The sequence below is a fragment of the Carya illinoinensis genome, chromosome 11 (genome assembly GCF_018687715.1).
Source record: "Carya illinoinensis cultivar Pawnee chromosome 11, C.illinoinensisPawnee_v1, whole genome shotgun sequence".
In the NCBI taxonomy this organism is placed as follows: Eukaryota; Viridiplantae; Streptophyta; class Magnoliopsida; order Fagales; family Juglandaceae; genus Carya; species Carya illinoinensis.
Genome location: NC_056762.1, coordinates 30733032 through 30749771, shown reverse-complemented (window position 1 = coordinate 30749771; position 16740 = coordinate 30733032). Strand labels below are relative to the sequence as shown.

Sequence of the window (16740 nt, the reverse complement as noted above, 5' to 3'; positions counted from 1 at the left end):
AGTCCTTACTCTGAATGGGCTCTTGACCCTTACAATACTGATTGTAATTAAAATAGATAACGAACATAGTTGGGCCCGTATTAAGCCCACGATCCATGTTGCTTCTCTAATTGATCTTAAGCTTTATTCTTCTGCGGCCCGTCACTAAGCCTACGACCACATCTTCGCCCTAGTGTTCCCTCACGACGGGTTGACACTTCAGTTCACTTTGGTTCTTCTTCTTCCAGACGCCGCATCACATCTGATTGTCTCCCAGCATATCTCTTTCATAATTTTTGTCCTTCTTTGTTGCATGCATGAGAAGGGGACAAGGACGTCTGCATCAATAGTCGATCATAGTTATGGGCAATAAAAGAGCTACTATAATATATGGCATTTTATGGTCTTAGAGTTGGTTTCTCAGTTTCTGTAAACAGGTGGCATTTACTGATTGGGCAAAAGTAAAAATACCGAGATCGAAGGGAATTGAACCCGACGTGAATCGAACACGCAACCTTCTGATCTGGAGTCAGACGCGCTACCATTGCGCCACGGATCCCTTGTGTTTATTGTAGCAAAGTATATAATATACAAAGAATATATTAAAAATTTTCTATACTTCACTGTCTGTTGCAGCTCTTCGGATCTTTGATGGTTTCTTTTGCCTCAACTTTCCCTCGTCTTCGGTTATTCCTCTAATGATTTACACATTGTAGAATACGTTATCTGTGTTCTTTGGGGATGATGGTGAGCTTTTGCTGAACATGGGGCTTGGAGTCTTGGAAACAATTAAACAAAAGCCTTGATGATATTGTCCTTTACCTTTTATTTACTGAACTCACCCTCTTCCATTTCCAAAATTTTTTGGTGTTTTATATATGTTCTAACTTCACCACCGTTTGTGTAGCAAGCGATTCCTTATGGGCCACTCAAATTTTGCATTCCTTATGGGCCATAACATATGGTGTTATGGTTTAAGGGATTTTATTAGGAAGGACTAGCAGTTTTTTACCATTGTCAGACGTTAGAAATATTCAGAAGAAAATATTTTAGACTGGCCCAAAGTTGAATGCTCGGTCCAATGTCTACTCTTGGACCCATTTTTAATTCTTTTTCAGTCCACTGTCATTTTTAGGCTATTTTGATAGCCCAACAGAGTCCACTCATCATTTACAGAACCAACGTAGGTATACCGCTGATCCGCAACTAAACATATCATTTAACGGCTCAATTTGACTGAATTAATAAAAATTATTTTTTCCCTTTTTTCTTCAAATTCTATAATTGTTGTAAAAGAAAATTCATTTTTTTTAAAGAATTCAAATTTTGAAACAATATTTTATTTAGAAGACTATATATAGTTCATCATTCATTTCTTAATCCAATTCATCTTCAAGTTATCAATCGATCCCATTTCAATCATAGAACTTGCATAAAATAGTAATAATAATAATAATAAAAGAAAGAATTATTAGTTTGTAAAAGTAGTCAAATCTTCATTGATCATCATGATTAGGGAAATAAAATGTCATATTGACCACTATTTGAGGTTGTGGAAGTTGGGCAATAGAATCATCAAGATGTTCACCACCACCAAATACACACATCCCGAAACCATTTTGTCCTTAATGCTTACAAATTAATGGAGTGTGAGTGTGTCAGGTCCCAGCAATAATTGTGGGATCCTCCTCACCAGTACATCCCCATCACACATACCTAACAATTCAACTACAACGAAAGGATAGTCACCAAATCTACAGTCTACAAGCGAAAAAAAACAAGAAAGAAAAAAAAAAAGTCATCATTTAACATGTTTTCATGTATTCGATCTCTCACCTCAGGATTTGCTTGCTCGTGTGCACCAAGCTCAACCGTCCAAGCAATATTCCTGCACCTTTCAGTGGGGCGGAACACATGATTCAGCATATATAATGATTGGGCCCCATTAACAACTTAAGTCATATGATTTAAAGTGCATGCATGCAACTTGCATTAATTCTTGCAGCCTTACTGTAAAAAAGCTTTATGACAAAACTCACGAGCGGCTCAAAACTAATAATGCGGGGGATCGGATCTGTTGTTGTTGGAATTAATGTAACTTTTTATGCAATGATCGCCGGATTAAAATATTAGCTGCATCATTGTTGTCATTATAAATGTAACGTAATCCATCGTTTCCACGAACAACAGAATATAATATTTTTCTTAGGTTGTGTTATTTTAATTTATTTTAAATTAATTATCGATAAAAAGATTTTATAAAAAAATTAAATTTATTTTAGTTTAAAAAATTAAACTTATCTAAATTTATAAAATATTATTTTTTACAGCTCAACTCAATTTAAAAAAAAAAAAAAAAAAAAAGCTTGTAAAAAACATGATACAAGAATAAGTTTTTATTTAATCGAAAGGGGGAGGTTAGTGTGGCATTTATGATTACATGCATGCGTTTTGTCCTTTTTTAGATCGATGATGTGATTGTACTCCTGTTGTTTTCAACCCCATTTCAAGTTTCAACCTTTACGACTTTACGTCCTCGAAATTATCTGAATATTTTGAATAGAAAAAATCGGCCATTTAAAGACATATATAATAGTGGTAGATTAACTCAGGTACTGTAGTCTACGTAATGGCTTTTGCTGGACGCATGGCTGATATGGTCCCCATATTTAAATATATTATACAAATTATCACGATGAGTAAAGACAAATGAAAAAATAAATTATGATAAGTAAAGAAGGATTTTCAAGGTGTTTATTCTTCTTCTCTTTTAAAGTTTATTCTGTAGAAAATGTTTTAGTTATATTAAAATTTTATAAAAATAAATTTATAAATTGACGTAATTTTATATAATATATTAGATTATAAATTTATTTTTATTATAAAATAAATTTAACGTATTATATGAATTTAACTTAATTTACAAATTTATTTCGATAAAATTTTTTTTTTTATAATTGTAAAATATAAGGTTCAAAGTGCAAAGCTTGTAACTTACATGTTCGTAATTCATAATATCAAATTACGTAAATCTTTATATTTATCTTTTATTATTTCTATTTATTTTTATCATTTGATGGTCGCACATTACTGCCACCTTATGAGTCATGCATTATATTCGGATCATCCAACTAATTGTTGACTGCCATATCCAAAAAATACCATCAATGGTTTTCATTTTACAAGTAGTCCAAGACTATAACATGCTAGAGAAGGCTAGAATGTGATAATTTCCTCAAAGTAAATATCATATGGTGAGAGCTCGTTCGAAGACTGAGATGAGATGAAAATTTTATAAATAATAATAAGATAATTTATTAATAATAATGAGATAGTTTGATTTGAATATTTTTTAGATTTCGGAAAAATAGAGAAAAAAAAATTAATAGAGAATATTATAATGTTAAAATATTTTTATAATATTTTTTTTTTTAGAAATTTGAAAAAATTAAATTATTTTTTATTTTTTGTTTAAAAGTTTGAAAAAATTATAATAATTAGTTTGAAAATGTTATAATGTTTAGTTTAAAATTTTAGTATTTAAATTATATTTAAAAAGAAAATGAAATAAGATTGAGAATTTTGGGAGAAGACTATTTCTAAAGAAGTTCTTACAGTTTACTACCATGTGGTGTGCATTCTCCCTCTTTCTGTCCCTTTCTCGAGAAAACGATCGAAAGCCAAAAAAATGAGAGAAATTTGAGCAGAGTTTTTATGTTGTACAAACTGTTGACAACAATTGAAGAAACAAAATTATGAACATTGAACAACCAATAAAGTAGGCGTCGTTATAATTAATTAATCGCATTAATCACAGGTAGCAATGTCAAATCCAGGACCCATTTCTATGGAATTGACTGCGCCCACCCACGTTGCAGCACTCAGCTCAGGTTTGATGACAGAAAAATTTTGCGTGAAATAAATATTTTTGTAATTAATTTAATCCTATATTTATAGTTGATAAGTAATTTCTTTAAAAAGATCAAAATTTTCATTAAGTCCTTTTTTACGAGGCAAAGAGATATCGATACAACCACAATAAAACATGCTTTGCATTGAATTTTTTAAGAAAAGTTCTACTAATTATCTCTATACAACATATTATATATAATATATAATTTTTTAATTATTTTTACTAAATATGTGGTGTATAGATAATAAATAAAATAAAAAAATTAATTTAATAAGAATAAAATTAAATAAATAAAAATAAATGTGATGTGTGATATGTGAGATAATGATTAGTTGTGTTAACGTTGTGTTTCACATACTTTTAGGCCAGGCTCTCAACAACTTGAATTTTCAGTCTTGGAGTTATGAACACAGAGAAAATACCAAGAGACGGTGGCCTTGGTAGAGGCCGGAGAGTCTGCAATGCCAAAGTCAATATCGTCTCAATATTTTGTGTGAGTGAATAGAGAGTTTCCAGAGATTTCTTTGTACTTGGGGATGCCTTTCATACCTAATATAGTCTCCATATTTAAATATATTATACAAATTATGATGAGTAAAGATAAATGAAAAAATAAATTATGATGAGTAGAGAAGGATTTTCAAGGAGTTTATTCTTCTGCTCTTTTAGAGAGTTTATTCTATAAAAAATGTTTTAGTTACATTAAAATTTTATAAAAATAAATTCATAAACTAACGTAACTTAATGTAGTGTGTTAGATTATAAACCTAATTTTATTGTAAAGTAAATTTAAAGTATTATTGAATCTAAGTCAATTTGTAGATTTAATTCTATGAAATTGTTTTTATAGTTGTAAAATGTAAGAGTGAAAGTGGAAAGCTTGTAACTTATACATATTCGCACTTCACAATATCAAATTAAGTAAATTTTTATATCTCTTTTATCTTTTATTATTTCTATTTATTTTTATTATCCGATGATTGTACATCTCTACCACCTCTTGAGTCATCATTATATTTAGGCTTGTGCAAGAAGGAAAAAAAACAAAAAAAGTGATGGCCCATCCTACCCGATAGACCCAATCTAACCCACTCAATAAATTCGAGTTGAAATTAGATGTAGGTCCAACCTTGAGAAAATGCAAAATCACCCGATAAACTCATAGCCCGATCTTCCAGTCCCTCTTTCACTTTCAATCTTTCTCCAGCAAAAAACCTCTCTCTCTCTCTCTCTCTCTCTCTCTCTCTCTCTCTCTCTCTCTCTCTCTCTCTCTCTCTCTCTCTCACTCAAAAATCGCATTCATTCTCCTCGCTCGTACTAACTCTCATCTCAATTTTCTCTAGATTCAAAGACTCAACATTGACTCGATTAGTCAAGGTATGTTGGAAGTTCTCTAGGTTTGCACATTTTCTCTATTTCCTATTGTTATCATCGGGTTGGATTTGCTTGCTTTTCTTCCTTTGTATATCTATGATAATATTAGCAAGGTAATATGGATGGTGGGATGGTGTCTGTTATATCAGAGTGAGAGGGAACGTGGAGAGAGAAAGAGAGAAACTAACGTGAGAGAGAGGGAGGCCAAAGCTGGGTGAAGATTGTTCACGGCGGTGCAACCATGGGCGCTTCACCTGTGGCTACGTACATGGGCTAGAGCTGGCCGAGTAGCTTTCGGCTTAGGTTTGTAGCGGCTCGTGGCGCCCGCAACGTGGTACGGTGGTGAAGTTACAATGGACATCAGTGTATGGATAGTGGTTGGCCGAGGTGGGATGTGGCCTTACATGGAGGCTCTTGGTTGAGACAAGGAAGCAAGATACGGGTGGTACTGGGCTGTCTATATAATAGTGTTAAATATTAATAGTAGATTATTAATTTATTAGTATAGCTATATATTAGACTATTATAATGATTTAATATAACTATATTAATATAGAAACTAAATATAACAATATTACAATAGTTTTATCAAACTATTAGATTGTTGGTATTTTAGTATTATTATTTCTTTGATACCATATTAGATTATTAGTTAATAATTATATAATTAATTTATATATACATATATAAATAATTAAATATATTTTTTATTATTTCATTCGATTTAGTTCGATCTGGTTCAGGGTGAAAAACCCCTAAACCGGGACCAAACCGAGCTCATTTGATTTGATGAAATTTGGACCAGACCAGACTGGAACTATTTCGGTTCGATCAGGTCGGTTTTGCCAGTCCGGACCGGCCGAATCTCACCCCTAATTGCAACACTCAACTCAGGTGGAGAACACTGAGTTGAGGGGCTGCCAAGACTCTGAGGCTCAACAACTCAAGCTGCTAAAGGAGGAATGTAGGTCCCTCTCAGATGCTTTGAAGGGGCCAGAGGACTCACTGTCGGCCACTCAAGCCATTGCCAACCAGGAGAAGATGAGGGTCGAAGAGGCTTCAAAGGAATTGGGAAAAATCCAATAAAGGTTGGCCGCCCAGGACGCAGTTATCGCGGATTTGAGAAGCGATTTGTCCCAAGTCCAAGAGGTTGCTTCCCACCTAGATGGACAGCTGAGATCAGCCCTCTTTGTCCATGACCAAGTTTGGGCGTATGGGTATATTGAATGCCTCAAGAGGATGTGGGACCATGTCATTGAGAACCCTCAAGCGGATTTGGGGGGTGCTTGAGGCACATTTGAGAGCTCTTGACGTCCGTGAGTTCCCTTAAGATCCCAATGCCCTTGAGCACGATTGCGATTTGGGATGAGACAGGATCTCCAATGCCTTTTCTCATGACTCTGAAGCTCTCACGACTGATCCTAAGGGGGCCGGGGTAGACCCTGACACTCCTAAAGTTGACCCCGCCACTCCTGAGGAGGGCTTTGATGCGCCAGAGGTCGACCCCATTGAGTCTAAGGCGAATCTTGATGCTCCTCCCTCATGATTTTGTATTTCTTGCTTCGTAACACTTTTGTGTAATTTTCCTCTTCTTTTTTCTCTTTGTAAAGACTCCAATTGTGAATGAACTTGCATTTCATTTCGTCTCTCTTTTCTCCCTCCCCCCCCCCCCCTTTTTTTTTGTTTTGTTGCCCATTTAGACTCGTTGCGTTTTGCTTTACTTTTTCGTGGCCGGCCTGATGGGTTTGCCGAAACCCTTTCGTCAATCTAATCTACGGAAACGGGGGTTAAGGCAAGTCTGTAGACACACAATACTTGTCTCTCCTTGACAACCCCTTTTTAAGCTAGCTTCCCTTACCTTCTCCTACTTGCACCTTGCGCATATATTCTGCACGTTCCGGATGGGCATGTCGAGTAAGAGACATCGTTGTCGGCTTTATGGTCAATTTGATAGCGGGCTTGACCTTCTTTTTGTAGTTGAATAATCCTGATCTCATATAAAATTTAACTGGAGTTAGGCTAGAGGTGATTTCTACCGCACAGAATGCACATGAATGCAGTTGGGCTGGTAAGTGACCTGTAGGCCCTTTTGGGCATCTAGGAGGTCAGGTGATCCCTGACCTTTCCTACTTGTTAACTTGTTACAGGGCCAATGGCAAGACGGGCCACCGAGGGGCAAGCAACTTGTTTTAGGCCTTTAATGGGAAGTAGAAACCGGAGGCTAAACTCACCTTGTGTCTTTGGAGGATGTTAAGCGATACATTTAGACTGAATTCACTTCATTGTTCCCTGCGTTTGGCCAGGGGCGGGACGACGCATTAGGACGGAACTCGTCGTGAGCTGTGTTGGGCAGTCGGGATACTGAACGTCCAAGCAATATTCCTGCACCCTTTAGTGGGGGGACACATGATTCAGCATATATAATGATTGGAACCCTTTAACAATTTAAGTCTTATGAGTTTAAGTCATATGAGTTAAAGATGCATGCATCGAACTTGCATTAATTCTTGCAGCCTTAGTGTAAAAAAGCTTTATGACAAAAGAGCTGCTCAAAACTAATAATGCGGGGTATCGGATGTTTTTTTTTTTTTCCTAAGCAAGGGGGATCGGATGTGTTGTTGTTGGAATTAATGTAACTTTTTATGGAATGATTGGCGGATTAAAATATTAGCTGCATCATTATTGTCATTATACAGGTAAGGTAATCCATCCTTTCCACGAAGAACAGAATATAATGTTTTCATTAGGTTGTATTTCGTTTAACTCATTTTAATTTATTTTAAATTAATCATTGTTAAGATCTATTGTTATTTTTTAATTTTTTATAAATTAAATTAAATTTATTTTAATTTAAAAAGTTAAACTTATCTAAATTTAAAAAAAAATTAAATTCTTCTTAATAAAATTTATAAAATATTATTTTTTACAATTCAATTTAATTTAAAAAAAAAAAGTAATCTTATAAAAACTTTATACAAGAATAAGTTTTTATTTAATCGAAAGAGGGAGGTTGGTGTGGTATTTATGATTACATGCATGTGTTTTGTCCTTTTTTAGATCAATGATGTGATTAGAGCATCTCCAACCGTACCGCAAATGGTACTTGTCCTCGTGATTTGATAGAAATTTTAAGAATTTATTTAAAATCACGTCTACATCCGAATTTTTATTTTGAAATAAGTATTTATGAAATATATACTGATTCTCCATATTTAAAAAATTACTGTATATCTTCATATTATTTTTTATTAATATTTTATTATAATTATTTGCACTTTCTATTATATTTATCTATTTCTAATGATTTACACTTTCTATTATATTCATATTTATTATAATTTTAAATAATAATTTTAAAAATAATTTAAATAATTACGAAAATATAAAAAAATTAATTATAAAAATATTATCATACCCACAAAAAATAATTTAAATTTTTGTTTAAAATATTCACTAGAGTAATAATTCAAAAAATAAGAAAAAATATTAAGTAGTTAACTTTGTAAATAGAAGTAAAAGAAAAAAGTAATAAAGAAAGAATAGAGAAATATTATTTTAATAAAATAGAGAAATGATTGGGAATAGGATGTAGAAAGTTTTTGAAAAATGAGTAAAATTTAGGAAAAAATTTTAAAAAATATACTTTTTAACTATATTATAAAAAAATTTATGAAAAATGAGGCATGAATGCTCTAAGTACCCATGTTGTTTTCAACCCCTTTCAAGTTGAGCAATGCTACATACAGTCGTGAAATTACAAACACCGCACAATCAGTGGCGGAGCCACGTTGGGGCAGGGGGTGGTCATGGCCCCTCCTACAAATTTGAAAAAAAAAATTATAAGTGTTAATTTTTTTGGTTTAATAAAATAATATTAATTTATCATGTATTGACCCCTTCTCTAAAGATTATTTTGCCCCCTCTATAAAATTTAATCTGATATAAAAATGAAATAAATAAAACATATCTCATATAAAATAAAATACATAATTTTTATTATAAATAAAAAAAATCTAACTATAACTAGTAGTATTTCTAACCTCTTTTTATTGTCTATATTGAAAGAGAAATAGTTAAGAATTTTAATTTAGATTCAATAATTGATGATTTTGTTTGTTTAAAAGAACGTAAGTTACAATTTTAGATATTCTGTATTTTTTATTTAATATATTTGAATGAATGTCTTTATATTATTTTAATAATATATTGTTCTTGACTTATCAAATATTTTTTTTTAATATATAAGTTGTATTAAACATATTTTTTTATTTTAAATCTTTATATTAGATTATTATATATCGTAAAAAAAATTATATAATAATAAAATAAAAAATATTTTATATATATTGCTCTAATTTTATTTGGTCCCTCCTAAAATAAATTTTTGGCTCCGCCACTACTCACAATTGCTTTGAAAAAGAATGGGGTCCATAATTAAAAAGTTAGTTTTTTTTTTCATATAGGTCCCATATTAATTCATTTTTTTCAAAATGATTATATGCCGCTTATATAATCACGACTACAAATATCATTTCTCTTTCAAGTTTCAACCTTTACGGCTTACGCCCTCGAAATTATCTGAATATTTTGAATAGGAAAAATCTGCCAACATATATAATAGTGGTGGATTAAATAACCTCAGGTACTGTAGTCTACGTAATTGCTTTTGTTGGACACATAGCTGACATCGTCCCCATATTTAAATATATTCTACAAATTAAGATGAGAAAAGACAAATGAAAAAATAGATTATGATAAGTAAAGAATGATTTTCAAGGTGTTTATTCTTCTTCTCTTTTAGGTTCGGTTTGGTAACAAAATTTTTTTATCTTAAATTTAAAATTTTCATTTCATTATTATAATTTTTTTAAATTTTTATATAAAATATAATAAATAATTTTTTTTTTAACTTTTTTAAATTTCAAAACAATAATAATATTTTGTTACCACTTATCAAAATTTATAAATCGACGTAATATTTCATTTCATTATAATATTTTAATATTTCATCTTAAATTTAAAATTTTCATCTCACTTACCAAACCGAACCTAGAGAGTTTATTCTATGGAAAATTTTTAAGTTACAATAAAATTTTATAAAAATAAATCTATAAATCGACGTAATTTGATGTAGTGTGTTAGATTATAAATCTAATTTTATTATAAAATAAATTTAACGTATTATATAAATCTAAGTCCATTTATAGATTTAATTCTATGAAATTGCTTTTATAGTTGTAAAATGTAAGAGTGAAAGTGGAAAGCTTGTAACTCAATACATATTTGTAGTTCACAATATCAAACTACATAAATGTCTCTTTTATCTTTTATTATTTCTATTTATTTTTATCATTCGATGATTGCACATCTCTATCACCTCTTGAGTCATCATTATATTTAAGCTTGTGTTTAAATTATAAAAAAAAAAAAAAGTGATGACCCATCCCACCGATAGACCCAATCTGTGACGCCCCCAAATTTCATTTGGGATCGGACGGACATTTGAAGCGTCGAGACATGCAACAAAGGTTACCTACCCCCGTTCATGACATATAAGATGCAATGTTCCTAACATGCATCTAACATTATACAATATTTGCAGCGGATAATTTTTTTCTTTAGCAATACTATGCACCAAATTGAAAATATCCCAAACGCTTAAAACATACTTCATACATAAAGACCCATTGAATAGATCACAACACTAGTCCAAAATGGTTATGATCTAAAAAGTATTAAAAATGCAACTCTATTGTACAAGTAGTAATTTACGTTAACTACTATATTAACATTGACGTCGCACCGTCGCTTAGTTAACTGTGTCTAGTTGATCAGCTCCTGATTCTCCTTCAGGTCCTGTAACAAGATCTACCATTCGGGGGGAATGGTAGTTGGGACTACCAAAGTGAAATTTGATTACAAATCTCAGTAAGTTAACAAAAAACTTCCACACAAGCTAATGATGCATGGATGACAGGAAAAGCATAAATGCATAATCAAATTCATAAGTAATTAAAACATAACTTAGCGTACTACATAGTATAATTGATATAACTTAAATTGAAATATGAACTGAACTTGACTTGACATAAACTTGATCTGAAACTTGACTTAGCATGAACTTGCTTTGGAACTTGAATTAACATGAAAAATACATACTCTACAGTTGTTGTGGCCCCATGTATTCTACGTGTAAATACATACTCCATAGTTGTTGTGGCCCCATGTATTCTACACAAACTTGACTTAACATGAAAAATACATACTCCACAGTTGTTGTGGCCCCATGTATTCTACGTGTAAATACATACTCCACAGTTGTTGTGACCCCATGTATTCTACGGAAACTTATTCTTTAACTGCTTAAATACATACTCCACAGTTGTTGTGGCCCTATGTATTCTACGTGTCACAATTGCTGTGTCTCACGTAGTATATGCGCCACAATTGCTGTGACTCCATACATAAGTAATCAAGATGAAACGTGACTGGAATACGAAATGACTGAAACCCTAACGTAACATAACGTGACTTGAACATAACTTGAAATACATGACCAACTTGAGATAGAAATATTTCGTAACATGGCATAACATATAATAGACAACATATTTAACATGACATACTCGCAACAATGAATATTACATGACTTGACATACATGTAATAGATGGCATACTTAGCATGACGTACTTGTAAGGTACAGTAATACATGACAGAATATATTATGTAACAGATAAAAAATTGATGACAAAATAAATTCTGTATAATAGACAATTACGTGATAACTTGGCATGGCATGACATATATGATAACATACATACATACACTGTAGTTCCTTTACTTAGCACACATACACAGTAGACTGCTAGTAAGTTAAAAACTAACTTACCTCGATCTCCGCATTTCTTATAAAACTTCAAGTGCGACCACGAGAAACTGTAATTAGTGATTCTAAAAGTTAGAACTAAATCACTAATAATTTGAAATATGAAAAATACTAACTTAAAGAGTAAAATTTTTATTTTACTCTCTACATGTGGGAAAATGACCGTTTTACCCATAACTTAAGGATTTTGCATACTAACTCCAAAAGTTTTCAAAATTTACATTCCTCATGTAAATTTTGTCCTAAACTTAAATATCAACTCAGAAAAATTTAAAACAAAACACAACTATGAAGAACACACTATGGCCGAAACATCCATAGGCCATTTCCCTTGATTTTTGTTGCAATTCCTTCTAACTTCAAAACTCATGCTTAAACCAAAATTTTGCAACAAACATCTTCCAATCCTAAGTTCAAAACCATACTTAAAACATCCATTTAGAAAAAGCTACTAATTAACACCAAACTTTTTTGTAAAAAGATCCAAGCACTTGAATCACAAGTTTTGACCTTAAATCAAAACATCTTCAAGAATTTCAAAAATCAAATCTTACTTCTAACATATTCATAATATCATCCTAACATCAACCATGCTTTAAATCATCGAACTAAAGTCACCAAAATTACAAAATAACATTTGGAGTTTTTGGTTTTACACTTAGTCCAAAAACAGAAACTTTTTTCAACTAGTTTTGATAAATCTCTTGATCTATGACTTATAAATATATGATTTTCAAACCAAAGCATCACATGGTTTAAAAAGATGTCCTAAAACATATATAAGCTTCTAATTCAAGATCACATGGTTAGAAATTAACCAAAACATAAATTTAGCCAAGAATATCCACACTTTGGCTTATTTGAATATCTATTTGCATAAAATTTCATATCTTTGAAACTAACATCAAATATCTTCAAAATAATAATATAACATGTATATAAGATACTTAGGATCCTCCAATAAAATTATTAAAGTCATTAGAATAGGTTTAGACCACCAAAGAGTTAAACTTTCTCAAAACAGAAACTGTTTTTCTTCTTCCAGTTTCTAAGTTTCTAAATTTAAGAAAATCTTTCATCAAAACCTTTAATCATGCAAAAATCCTCAACCAATAGTCACATATACATGTTAACAATACTCCATAAAAATTTCGGACCAATATCTATCCATTAGCTTGGTCAAAAACTCCAAACTATAACATATTCTCCAGTTTATCTCCCAGAATGACCTTTTTATAGTTTACACAATATTTGACTGACCAAATAATCTTCAAATGGGACAAATAAGATATCCATGTAAACTAGACTAAAAAAGGAATAACTTATATGAAGGAGACTTTATGATAAAACACTTACAAAAGCTTCGAAATGGGTGTGCAAAAGACCTCCTAAAAGCTGTCCGAGAGAGTGTGTTTGATATTCTTTCAATGGAAAATGTAAATGAAGATAATTTCGTGAGGAGAGGTGGCTGGAGATACTTATGGATGAGATATGGAAGAGATGGGGCTGGAGTTGGGAGTTGAGTGTAGTTTTCTCCTACCCAAAATATCTATAAAAGATTATCTCATAATATTCTATCCAATAGTATCTACAAAAAATCAACTTAAGATATTTTTATCTAATAATATCTATAAAAATCAACTCAAAATATTTTTACCCAATAATATTCATGAAAATTACCTCAAGATATTTCTTTTTATCCAATAATATCTACAGTTTTGAATAGACGTTTTGTCCGAAAATATGAAAAAATGTTATTGCGCCATAAGACTTTAAATAACCCTCCGAGTCTAATAGCACAAACCATAATACATTTTGACACTTCTAACTATCTCCAATAATCAAAAACACACTTCTGATACCATAGTAAATAATAACACTAACTATGTAGTTAAACAAAAACCTATACGATTAATGGATTCGTGAAAACTTATGAAATTTTCACGAGATTCCTAAAATTAATAGAAATTTCACAATTGAATTTTTAGCGGGCTGTTACACAATCCTACCCACCTGATAAATTCGGGTTGAAATTAGATGCGGGTCCAACCTCGAGAAAATGCAAAATCACCCAATAAACTCGTAGTCTTGGACTCTCTCTCTCTCTCTCTAAATCACATACATTCTCCTTGCCCATACTAACTCTCCTCTCGACTTGATTTGTTGAGGTATGTTGGAAGTTCTCTGGATTTGCATTATTTTCTTTGTTTCCTATTTTTATCATTTGGTTGGATTTGCTCACTTTTCTTCCTCTGTATATCTATGATAATATTAGCATGGTCATTTGGATGGTAAGATAGTGTATGTTATATCCGAGGGGGAGGGGAGAGGAGGGAACATGGAGAGAGAGAGAGAAACTAACATAAGAGAGAGGGAGGCCAAAGTTGGGTGAAGATTGTTCACAATAGTGCAACCATGGGCGCTTCATTGGTGGCTACGCACATGGGCTAGAGCTGGCCGAGTAGCTCTCGACTTGGGTTTGTAGCGGCTCGTGGCGGCTGCAACGTGGTACATAGTACGTGAAATGATATATATATATATAATTTTTTTTCCTTATTAAATATGTGGTGTATGGATGATGAATAGAAAAATTCAATTAATTTAATAAAAATAAAATAAAATAAAATTTTAAAAATATATAAAAATAAATGTAGTATATAGTACGTGAAATAATTAGTAACAAATCCTTTTTAAAAAAAAAAAATGTATATTCTTTATCCGACAATGTTAAACTTAGAAGAAATCTTATTTAAGGAAAGACAATGTTAGATAATCCAGAATGGTGTCGCATTACATCGATAAGCGTAAATGTACTTTTTTATTTTTTTCCTTCTTTCAACCATTTTTAAATATTTTTAAAAAATAAAGAAATGTGAATTCATTAATATTTACTTTCTTAACTTTTAAATAAAAATAAATAAAAATCACAATGAATTAATTTTGTCCATCTAAATAGTATTTTCTTTTAAGAAAATAAATTAATTCTATTTACATATATCAATTTATTTTTGACGTGACTTTTACCTAGGGGTGCTATCCGCACCATACGGTGCAGGATAGTCCCCTCCCTGCATCCTGCCCCGCATGATGCGAGGGTGGGGTTTTCTCATCCGCCCCTGCCCCCTAGGCGGGATGCGGAGCGAATACCTGCCTTGCCTTGTATTATTTTCATCTTAAATATAAATTACATTTTATTATATTTAAAAATTATTTCTAGATTTAAAAGTGATCAAAAATATATTTTTAGATCCAAATTGTATATTTTAAATTTTATAATATGACTATAATTTAAAAATTATGTAATTTTAAAATTTGATAGTGCATATTTTATGTAAGTTGTAGTGCAGTAGTTTTAAACTATATAGTTTTTAAATTTACTAATGCATACTTTATAAACAAATCTAACAAATTGTAATATATATTTATATATACACAATTTGTAAAATATAAAAATATATTTATATTTATATATATATAAATATATTTATGTTTTTGTATATATATAAATATTTATATAATATATATAGCCCGCCCCGCCCTCGCTAGGGGGACTAGATGCTGGGCAAGGTAGCAGGGTGCGAGCATTGTTTTTGATACCGTACCTGCCGATACATTCCGTACCAGTCACTGGTCCGGTACAGGTATGGTAGATGTTTCGTGCCGGTTGAAATACCGGCCGTACTGACCTATATTTCAGCCTGTACCGTCCGGTATTTCGACCTTTATCTTCTTCTTTTTTTCATTTTTTCAAATTGTATTATTATTTTTTGACCCCTAATTCAGACCAGACTATTTATAATTTATATATATATATTCATGTACAATTTATTCATATATAAACTATTATTTTAAAATATAATTTATATATATAAATTATTTATATATATTTATATATAAAAATTATCTATATATATTTATATATCGACTATTCCTAAACGGTACACGAAACGGTACCGGTATCGAAATATTTTATTCCAATACCTTGACCCGTACACATCTGGTACAATATTCAAAACATTAAGTACGGTGTGATGACCCGCTTTTAAGTGTATTTTCGCTGAAATAATTGTTTTTATTTTAATTAATATATCAGTTATTTTATTTTAATTTAATTGCGTTTTAAAAATTGGGTTTTAATTTAATTTAATTTATTTGAGGTTGTGTTTTATTTCTTTAAGTTGTTTTGTGGTTTTAATCTTTTTGGCGGTTTGTTTCGTTTTCCCGGAGTGAGGATTGGACCTCATCTCTTTTCACATCTTTTTCCCTTTTTCTCTTTTTTTTTTTTCTTTTTCTTCTTTTTCTTTTTTTTCCTTCTCTCTCCCCGATCCGGACCCCCCCCGGTGCTCTCTCTCTCTCCTCCCTCTCCCTCGCGCCGGCTCTCTCTCTCTTCCAGCCCATCGCCGTCCGGCCACCAACCGGACCCCCACCGGTCCCAAAAGTTCCCCCTCCCTCCGGCGCACCACCCCTCCGAAAGCCACCCCCAACCGGCCGGCCATTTGGCCGGAAAAAGCCCAACAAGGCCGCACGGATTTCACTCCGATCCGCCGCCGTCGCTCCACCTCCGGCCACCATTTCTTCACCACTTCA

At 31.9% G+C, this 16740-nt stretch overlaps 1 non-coding gene across 1 annotated transcript; it reads right to left on the bottom strand.

Moving 5' to 3' along the window:
• Nucleotides 1-466: 466 nt before the first annotated feature.
• TRNAW-CCA lies at nucleotides 467-538 on the bottom strand. The gene has a single exon. It is a non-coding gene; the product is annotated as a tRNA-Trp (tRNA).
• Nucleotides 539-16740: the final 16202 nt, after the last annotated feature.